The following is a 9086-nucleotide window of genomic DNA, read 5'->3' on the forward strand; positions in this document are numbered from 1 at the left end:
CTGACTGGGAGCCTGGAGAGGGCCTTCATGGAGCTAGGCCAAGCTGAACGGGGTCCTCCGGGCAGAACAACTCATATCAGAGCAGGAATGGGAGGACTTGGACAGCCACTCAGATCATTTTGAACATTCATTGCCTGGTCACTTTTTTTGTTTTTTAATTGTTGTAACACAACATTTGCCAATTCAAGATTTTTCACTTGTACAATTTAGTGACATTAATTACATTAATTATGTTGTGCAACCATCACCAATATCCATTGCCACACTTCCCGTCACCGAAAACAAAAACTCGCTGCTTCCTAAACAATGACTCCCCCTTCCCCGCTCTTGCCCCTCTCATTAAAAACCTACTCATGGTCACCCCATGTGTTACAGAATAGAACTGCTCCAAAGGATTTTCTTGGCTATAATCTTTTTGAAGTAGATCACCAGGCTTTTCTCCCACGGTGCCTCTGGGTGAATTTGAATCAAATTCAGGTTCGTTGTTTTTGTTGTTGTTAATTGCTGTCACGTTGATTTTGACTCATGGCAACTCTGTGTGTGCAGAGGAGAACCGCTCCATAGGGTTTTCAAGGCAGTGACCTTTCAGAAACAGACTGCCAGGCCTGACTTCCTTGGTACTTCTGGGTGAGTTCAAACCACCAACCTTTTGGCTAGTAGTCAAGTGCTTAACTGTTTTCGACACCAGATGAGTGCAAATTGTTTACCACTCAGGGACCCCTCCCACCCTGGTAACCACTAATAGTCTTTGATCTCTGTACATTTGCCTATTCTAGATATTTCATGTAAGTGCGATCATACCGTAGTTATCCTTTTGTGATAGACTTACTTCACTCAGCGTAATGTTTTCAAGGTTCATCGATGTTGTAGGATGTATCAGAACTTCATTTCTCTTTAGCGCGTGATAATTTTTATTAGCATTTTAGACTTTAAAATGCAAGATCCCAACTGGCCAGGCTAAAGACAGCACTCTAAGGTACCCTGGGTCTTGCAAACATTTTGGAATTTGAAAGAAGATTGTCTCTGTGAGGGCACTGAACATCCCCATGTCTGAGAAGGCCTGATGTTTGTATGCAGATCTTCATTCACAGGTGGCGGGACTGGATGCCCGTGACAGCGATGTGTTTACAGCCTGACGCCTGTCATAAATGATGCAGGGTGCCTCGCCCCCGCCACATCTGGATCTGAGTATCTTTTTACATCAGCAGGGCTTTTGTTCTCTATTTTTATTCATTGCCAAAGAAGTTTTAAAAGAAAATATTTTGAAAAGAAGAGCCACCCTCCAGCCCCTGAGCCTCCTACCCTTGCCCCAGTGTTTCCCCATACTTGCAATGAAAACGGTACAGGCTCGGCACATTTTCGGGACGAAGCAGAGCACCTCCACTGGCAGGCAGAGGGAGGACCCACGGGCTGGAGTAGCAGAAGGCTGAGAAGGTGTAACTTAAAGGGAAGGGTAGAACCTTCTGACCCTCAGCTCCAAAGAGGCAACAGCCCAAGGATATAAATTATACAAATCACAATTGATAATTTGTGTCAATATAATTAGCATTAATGATTAATAACTGATATTGATAGTTACACTGAATAATAATATTATCTAAGGTTTTTAACTGGGGATAATTTTGCCCCCACTAGGGACCTTTAACAGTGTCTGGAGGCATATTTCATTGTCAAGGCCGGGAGTGGGTAGGGTGGGGGTGGTGGCAAGTCCTACTGGCACATAGCGGGTAGAGGTGAGGGATGCTGCTAACCATTCTACAGTGTATAGGGTGGTGCCCGCGCCTCCCGCCCACACACAACTAGATAAAGAATTATCTGGTCCAAAACGCAAATGGTGGCAAGGATGAGAAATCCAGATCTAAGTGCTGGTACTCTCTAGCTCTCTCCCCTAGCCCTTTTTCTTTTGGAATAAACAAGGGTCACGAGACTCCCATCTCTAGCTCTCTCTATATACTCTGGCTTCAAATTCTGCCTCCATGATTTGCTAGCTGTGTGACTTTGGGCCAAGTTACTTAACCTTTTTGAGTCTCAGCTTTCCCATCTGAAGAATGGGGATGAGCATGATTTCAACTACAGACATTCTGAAAACGGCAAGATTATAGCGACCGTGAGAAGGTCAGTGGTTGGCAGAGGTTCAATGGAAGTGGGGAGGGACGAACCAGTGGAGGACAGGACATTTGGAGGGCAGTGAAAGTATTCTGTATGACACTGTAATGGTGGACACATGACAACATGCGTTTGTCAAGACCCAGAGGACTGTACAACACAAAGAGCAAACCCCAACATAAACTATGGACTTTAGTGAATAATAATGTGCTGATACTGGTTCAACAATTGTAACAAATGCACTACACTAATGCAAGATGTTAATAGTAGGAGAAACTGTGCAGGGCGGGGGGCATATGGGAACTTCTGCACAGTTTTTCTGTAAACCTAACACTGCTCTTTAAAAAGTCTATTAAAAAAATTGAGGATAATACTAGTACCTTTCTTGTAGAGCTGATGGCATAAGTAGACAAGGAAAGGCACATAAAGTACCTTGCACAGATCCTAGCTCACATGGACAACCATTAATGGTATCATGCAACAAGGATGGACTATCAACAAATAAGGTCGGAACGTTCTTTGTATGGAAAAAATTAAGGTTAACTCTACAGCTCACCTTTACAAAATATCAATTCTAGAAAGTTTAAAATCCTAACTACAAAACAAAACAAAAAATAATAGTAAGACTATTCCAAAACTATAAATTTATTTTTATGATCTTAGAATAAAGGAAACTTTTACATAAAAAGTAAATAACAAAAAGGGAAGATTAATAAGTTTGACCATGAAAAACCCGTTGCCATCCAGTCAATTCTGACTCATCGCGACCCTATAGGACAGAATAGAACTGCCCCATAGGGTTTCCAAGGAGCAGCTGATGGATTTGAACTGCCAACCTTTGGTTAGCAGCCAAATGCTTAACCACTGTTCCATATCAACATTAAAAGAACGTACATGCAAGAAAGGACACCATAGATAAAAACTAAAAATAAGCTACAGACTGACAAATATTTGCAACCAATATTGCAGCAACTATTACTGTGGTCTTCCCTGGGTGACACAAATAGTTAGCACTGTACTACTAGCTGGAAAGTTGGCAGTTCAAACCCATGCAGAGGCGCCTCAAAAGACAGGTTAAATGATTGAGTAAATATAAACGAAGGAGAAGGGACAGCTCTTCCTTACAGAAGAATTCCAATTAATAAAGGTGGATGCAATGAGGGACATTTGTTCACACAAAAACTTGTACCCAAACGTTCATAGAACTTTATTCATAACACCTCAAATGTTCATCACTGATGAAGGGGAAGAAAAATAATGGCCTATGCATACAATGGAATAAATCCATTGCCATCAAATCCATTCTGACTCATAGCGACCCTATAGGACAGAGTAGAACTGCCCCACAGAGTTTCCAAGGCTGTAATCTTTACGGAAGCAGACTGCCACATCTTTCTCCTGCAGAGCAGCTGGTGGGTTCAAACTGCCAGCCTTTGGATTAGCAGCCGAGTGCTTAATCACTGAGCCACCAGGACTCCTCATACAATGAAATATTACTTACTAAGAAAAAGGAACAAACTACTGATACATATAACACGGATGAATCTCAACAGCATTATGCTAAATGAAGTCAGACTAAAAAAACTCCATACCGTATGATTCCATTTACATGAAATTTTAGAAGTAAAACTGTAGCAACATAAAGCAGATCCCAAGGGTGAAGGCTGTGAATTGACTACAACAGAGTAGGAGAGAACTTTTTGGGAGTGACAGAAATATTCTATATAAAGGCCATGCTGGGTATATTACTCTACCAAACCAGTTACTACTGAGTCAACTCTGACTCATGGTGATCCCGTGTGTGTCAGAGTACAGCTGTGCTCAACAGGGTTTTCAATGGCTGATTTTTTGGAAGTAGATCCCCAGGTCTTTCCTTCTAACCTTCTAACCTTTCGGTTAGCAGCCAAGCACGTAGAAAGTCATCTAATTTCATACGTAAACTTTATTACATGCAAATGATTCCTCAATAAAGCTGATTTTAAAATATATGTATTTTAGTAGAAAAAAGCAAGTTTCAGAATTTTTTTTTTAGTCTATATTTGTGTATGCAAAAGTATTTTTTTAAGTCTGGAAGTTCCCCATCAAAATCATAAAAATTGGGAAAAGAAGAAGAGACAGATGATGGGATGTGGGTAATAGTCAAATGGAACATTAGCCTTCATATTCTAATATTTCTAATATTCTAATTTTTAAGAAAAAAATTATCCATGCACTACTTGTACAATTAAAATTAAATTTAAAATATCACAGTAGCTACTGTTAGGTTTTTCCCTGTCACCCAGCAGGTACTAGAGATATTGGTGTCCAGTCTGTCTGCCCTATAAGCAGGTGGGCTCCCTGAGGGCAGGGGTAGCAGCTTGTCTGAGAGATCCCTGCCTGCCAGCATCAAGAACTCCTAGGGCTCAGAACCCCAGAGGTTTGAGTCCTGGCCAGGGCTTCAAACCAGTTCAGTCCAGTTCAAGCCCCTGCTCATAATCTGCATTTCAAACAAGTTTCCTGCTGAGAATTTGCATTTCTAACAAGTTCCCAGGAAGTTATACATAAGAATCACCTGGGAATCTTATTAAAATATAGATTTCGATTCAGTATATCTGGGGTGGAAATGCAAACTGGTTTGAAGCCCTGGTCCTGGCTGTGTCTGATGTCCCCTGATGGTGATGGTGGGCACCCACTGCCTCTTCTTGATGGAAGCTGGCTGGGCCAGGCACTGAAGGCAGCCCCCTGTGTCAGGACCACTCCAGACATGCCAGGCTTAAGCCACACCCAGGACAGGTCTAGGGTCCCCATAGCTGATGGACAGGCCTTGGGGAGCACCTGCTTCTGGGCATTTGGCCTGGATGTGACTGGCTGGGATGGGCTAGAGGCAGAGGATAATGAAGCCAAGGCCAGAGTGACCCCTATCCTTGGCTGAGTTTTAGCCCCTCTGCTTGTCCTTCCCTCTGGGGTAGGAAACAGTCTAGAGAAGAATTAAGGGTCCTGGGACAGGCCCCAGTTTGTGAGCGTGACCTGAGAATAGGTCAAAAATGCCTTACAGACAGAGCCCTCCCCTCTTCTCAGCCCTCTGGGAGAACAACTCCCATAGCTGTGCTCTGCAGAGGCCTGAGCCACCTAGAGCCTTTCCCTCACCCTCACACTGCCCCAGATCCAGCTCTGGTAAGGCTGATGGGACCATAAGGCAGTCTGGGCCCAGGGTCAGGGCTCTGCCTGGGGCTGGGGTCAGGGCTCCATCTCTGTCCTGTGTCAGAGCTCCTTCTAGGGTCTGTTTTGAGTCTCCAGTGGGCCAGGGTGGAGGCTTAGAATGAGGTCAAGGTTAGGGCTTTGTCTGAGATCTGGGTTGTAACCCAGTGTAGGGCTGGGTCAGGGCTCATCTGGCCAGGGTCAGGATCAGCACACGGATGAGGACTAGGATCTTTGTGATACACTAATAGTGACGCTTAGACTCTTCTGGTGCTGAATGGCAAGTAGGTCTCTGTGATTAAGGCTTTTAGGTCAATCTCCCAGTTCCAAAGTGATTTTTTTTGCTGAACAGAAACTATAGAACCAAGGTAGAGAACTCCTTACTTCAGGCCTGCCCACACCTCTTCCACTCAAGGCTGCCCCACCACACCTCCTGGCCTGTGCCACTCCTCCCAGTGACCCTCCAGATGGCCCCTCCAGAGGGGCCCACTCAGAACCTGCTGAGTGGAGGCTGGGGGCAGGTAGGACAGGGTGAGGTGTAGACAGGCAGGGGTGTGGGACGAACGCTGGCCTTCTGCCAGGCAACTTGAGAACAATGTGACACTTTGTTTTCCTCTAACTGAAGAAGGTGCTTTGCTTTGAGCTTGGATCACTAATTTCTTCATTAACTTTAAACTTGGCTGAAGACTTTGCCCTCTTCCCATGGGGCAAACTTTCTCTGGCCAGGCCTGGAGAGGGGCTCCCTATGAGGGATACAGACCCAGTTCTTCCTCACAAATGACCAGCATAAATATTTTGCATACTTATTTTGCAGAAGGAGAAAGGTTGCCTGAGAGATTGTTCTCTGAGCTGGGACGGGAACCCAGGCCTCCAGGTTCCCAGCCCTAGATTCTGTCCATGGCCCAAGATGCATGCTGTTAATCACTGCAAGATTTTAGTTCAAAATGTTAATGGACTCATTTTAGTGTTGAAGGTGCAGGTGAGCAGAGCCCCAGAGCACTGTGGGAGGATCATGCCAGGCTCCATCTGAGGGGTGCTGAGCAGAACTGCATCCCACATATTTATCTTGACCCTACTTGTAGACTCTCCAGATGAGGCAAGCACCCCAGGCAGAAGGACTGGGATATTGCAGAGGAGGGATCTCCCACTTCAGCCTGATCACCTCAGCAATGGGAAAACTGAGGCCCAGAGAGGGCAGGAGACCGGCCCAGTGTCACACAGCCAGTCAGACTCATTGCCAGGACTTGGGACCAAGCCCGAGCCTTCCCAGCCAGCCACTCCTCCCAGCCCAGGGCAGTGTCCAGATGGGAAAACGTGGCCTTGGATCCCAGTTAGGGCAGAGCTGGGCACCCAGAGCTGAGGGGTTGAGGAGGACTGCCAGGGGCAGGAGTGAGGATTGGAAGACTTTGAAGCTGGGTGAGATGCGGTGGGATTTGTGCTTCCCAAAGCTCTCTCTGGATGCAGTGTGGACAGTGGTCAGGAGGCGGCAAGAGAGGCCTGGGAGAAATCAAGGGTGGTCAGCTCCCCACAGTGGACTATTTCACAGCAATGAAAATAAACGATCTACTGCTATATGCAACAACACGTGTGGATCTCAGAAACTTAAGGCTGAGGGGAAACCCCGGAAGACTGCCTATAATATGCTACCATTTTTATAGAGCTCAAAAGTAAGGAAAGTTAAAAATATATTGATTAGGTATACACACCAGGCATGATAAAAACCCTTTTTGTTACAGCATGTTAAAGCATGTTAACGAGTTTTCCTCCAATCCTGATGCCACATTCTTCTTCATATAGTCCAGCTTCTCAGATTATTTGCTCAGCATACGTATTGAATAAGTACGGTGAAAGGATACAATCCTGACATACCCTTTTGCTGACTTTAAACCACGCAGTATCCCCTTGTTCTGTTCAAATGACTGCCTCTTGATCTATGTCCAGGTTCCACATGAGCACAATTAAGTGTTCTGGAATTCCTATTCTTCACAATGGTATCCATAATTTGTTATGATCCACACAGGCGAATGCCTTTGCATAGTCAATAAAACACAGGTAAACATCTTTCTGGTATTCTCTGCTTTCAGCCAGGATCCATCTGACATCAGCAATCATATCCCTCATTCCACGTCCTCTTCTAAATCTGGCTTGAATTTCTGACAGTTCTCTGTTGATGTACTGCTGCAGCTGCTTTTGAATGATCTTCAGCAAAATTTTACTTGCGTGTGAGTCATAGATTGAATTGTTCCCCCAGAAATATCTGTCAACTTGATTAGGACATGATTCGCAGTATTGCGTGATTGTCCACCATTTTGTCATCTGCTGTGATTTTCCTCTATGTGTTGTAAATTCTATCTCTATGATGTTAATGAGATGGGATTATTGGCAGTTATGTTAATGAGGCCACACTAATCTACAAGATTAGATTGTGTTTTAAGTCACTCTCTTTTGAGGTATAAAAGAGCGAAGCGTGCACAGAGACATGGGGACCTCATTCCACCACAAAAGAAGCAATGGGTGCATAGCGTGTCCTTTGAACCCGGGGTCCCTGCGCTGAGAAGTTCCTAGTCCAGAGGAAGATTGATGACAAGGACTTTCCTCCAGAGCCAACAGGGAGAGAAAGTCTTTCTCTGGAGCTGACACCCTGAATTTGGACTTCTAGCCTACTAGACTGCAAGAGAATAAACTTGTTTGTTAAAGCCATCCACTTGTGGTATTTCTGTCATAGCGGCACTAGATAACTAAGACAGTGTGATATGAATGATGTTGTTCGATAATTTCCTCATTCGGTCAGATCACCTTTCTTTAGAATAGGCATAAACATGGATCTCTTCCAGTCGGTTGGCCAGGTAGCTGTCTTTCAAATTTCTTGCCATAGACAAGTGAGCACTTCCAGTGCTGCATCTGTTTGTTGAAACATCTCAATTGCTATTCCATCAATTCCTGGAGCCTTGTTTTTCGCCAGTGCCTTCAGTGCAGCTGGGACTTCTTCCTTCAATACCATTATTTCTTGATCATAAGCTACCTCTTGAAATGATTGAACATTGACCAATTCTTTTTTTACAGTGTCTCTGTGTATTCCTTCCATCTTCCATCTTCTTTTGATGCTGCTTGTGTCATTCAGTATTTTGCCCATAGAATTCTTCCCTATCACATGGCTTCTGCTTGATAAACATTTCTTGGATGAATGAATCAGTAAATCCCTAACTCTCAGTTCATTTATGAGTATCAAATAAAGTAATAAGCACGAAGTTCCTGTACATGGCAGTAATGTTGCAAATGAGGTTCCTCTTGCCCCTTAACTGACCACTCTGGGGGCTCCAGCCTCCCTTCTAATCCCAACCCAGGATCCCCAAGCTTCAAGACCCAGACTCCATCCTGAAACTCAGGGACCACGAGCCCGGAGCCTAGTGAGTCTGCTCAGCAGACCCCTAGGCCCTTACCTGGCTGCTCCTTGGCGCTTGCTCCCCAATTCCCTGTGTACACTGCAGATCATCTGCTTATTGCCTGGCCAGACAGCACCCTGGCCTCCCTCTACATCCAGCCTGCAGCACCTGGCCCCTCTGGACACCCCTCTCCTCTCCTCGCCTCTCCTCTCCTGTCCTCTCCTCTCCTGTCCTCTCCTGTCCTCTCCTCTCCTGTCCTCTCTTGTGCTCTCCTCTCCTGTCCTCTCCTCTCCTGTCCTCTCCCGTCCTCTCCTCTCCTCTCCCGTCCTCTCCTCTCCTGTCCTCTCCTCTCCTGTCCTCTCCTCTCCTGTCCTGTCCTCTCCTGTCCTCTCTTCTCCTCTCATCTCCTGTCCTGTCCTC

This window comes from Trichechus manatus, unplaced genomic scaffold (genome assembly GCF_000243295.1).
Source record: "Trichechus manatus latirostris isolate Lorelei unplaced genomic scaffold, TriManLat1.0 scaffold00137, whole genome shotgun sequence".
Taxonomy (NCBI): domain Eukaryota; kingdom Metazoa; phylum Chordata; class Mammalia; order Sirenia; family Trichechidae; genus Trichechus; species Trichechus manatus.